Source organism: Octodon degus, unplaced genomic scaffold, assembly GCF_000260255.1.
Source record: "Octodon degus isolate 3935 unplaced genomic scaffold, OctDeg1.0 scaffold00031, whole genome shotgun sequence".
In the NCBI taxonomy this organism is placed as follows: domain Eukaryota; kingdom Metazoa; phylum Chordata; class Mammalia; order Rodentia; family Octodontidae; genus Octodon; species Octodon degus.
Window position 1 is genome coordinate 10788480 of NW_004524607.1, and position 1968 is coordinate 10790447.

Sequence of the window (1968 nt, forward strand, 5' to 3'; positions counted from 1 at the left end):
AAACATGACAGTGGCAAGCCATACAACTATATGTAGAAGATGGACAAGGCAATGATCCTGAGAATCTCCAGAAGATTTTTGAATCTAGCAGTAAATTGGAAGGATTCTCACCCTGAGTATCTGTATATACAGACACCTGTAAACTAAGCAATTGCACTGAAGATGGCAATTTATAATAGTAGGTTCATGGTTGGAGTGCCTGTCATTCTGTCTTCTGAATACGGGCTGCTTGTCATGACATGCCAGTTGCTGCTGTGCTGTCTCTCAGGTAGATGATTGTTTAAAAAAGAACAGGGTGGTGAATGAAGGCAGGAGACAGGAAAAGGAGTGTTTCCAGACTGTCCTGCTACAATGTTGTATATGGTTAGATTTCTGGACTTATGTGTAAACATATATAATTGTTCATTCCTATTTTTAAAATATATTTTAATTTTTTTAAATTTTTGTCATATTCTATAGGGATTTAAAGCTTAGCATATCAATACCTGATGAAAAATACCTGTTCCATGTTATGCCTAAGATGTTTGATATTCAGACAGATAATGAGCTTAAGCTCAACAGACTAGGTTGTATGGTAATAATAATAAGCTTCTCTTCTTGATGGAAGAGACCAAGAGTTTGCAGACCAAAAATTAGAGAAAAAGGAAGGATGCAAGGAAAGCCAACATTTTGGCCCTAACCTTCCAAGGTCAATTAAGACTCAGGACAGATGAGAACTTGTACTGTAACATCATGTACCTCAGTAGTGTCCCAAATTTTCTGATCAAGGAGATTATGGGGCCAAAGAGGAAAGTGGTCGATGATGTAGAATGTGCCTCAGGAGAATCAGATGGAGAGAAAACATTCTCTTAGGCTTTCACAGAGAGCACATGGGCCAAGCAATGGCCGTGACTCATCCACATGGCTGACACTGACAAAGGACCTACAATCTGAGGTACAGGATCTCAGAATAAATCCTGAGGGGATTTGACTGACCTTATCAGATCCAAAAGCTACAAATCTTGTTGCATAGGTCTTGCTTTATCTTAGTCTTAACCATCCAGGAGAAAAGTATAAAAATGAAGTATAAGAAGTAAAGCCATATTGCTATGTTGAGCCATAGGGGACTCAGGTCAACAACTTCTGACGTTGCCTTCAAGCAGAAGACCCAATACTATTATGGACTACTGGGCTATTTTGACATATTTTGCTGAGTTAACACACCTATAATATTTAAATGACAGAAATAAATTTTAAAAAGGGGATACAAATGAAAGACCATTTTGTATCTGTGTATTCAAAATGGTTAGGATAGATATATAGCTACATTCTCTTCATGAATAGGGGAATTTGTTCTAATAGTGTTTGTAATTAGGATATCATATCTGCATCTTGTATAACAAATAACCACTAGGAAGACAGTATGCAGTGTGTTAATTATTGGAACTGTCCTACAAATTTGATTTGAAACTGTCTCATTGCTATTTATTTCTCAATAAAATTATGAGAAAAAAAATTAAGATTTCTTGAAAGCACGTGATAATATTCAATCATATGTCCAATCTTGCATAACTATATCTGTTAATCTGAGCAACAGATTTGATGATAAAAAGACAATATATCAATCATTTTTAATCAGCTATTCTTGTTTTGAAAATCTGTAACATATGTATTGTTGTATGTTATCCTGTTTCTGTGTTTTTTCTTGTTCTTCTTGGTTTTATTTTTGCTCTTCAAAATAAAAGAAAATTATAATAAAAAACAATAAAAAATAAATATATTCCTGGCTTCTAAATGTACAGTATTCTAAAATATAAAACAGATTGTTTATAGTGATTTTTTCTTTCAGATTTAAACACATGTTTTTCTCTTGTGCTCCAGATATTTTTTTTTCAGGCACCAAAATTTTTATTTATCCACCTTCCTGCTTGCTTGTAGTAAGTCTAAACATCATATGTACATTATAAACCAAATTAGTTTTTTTGACCC

General features: G+C 34.0%; 1 protein-coding gene across 1 annotated transcript in view; it reads right to left on the reverse strand.

Moving 5' to 3' along the window:
• Positions 1-1968, reverse strand: part of LOC101586346 (adenosylhomocysteinase-like) — a 13103-nt gene that overhangs the window by 9517 nt on the left and 1618 nt on the right. The window lies entirely within an intron of this gene.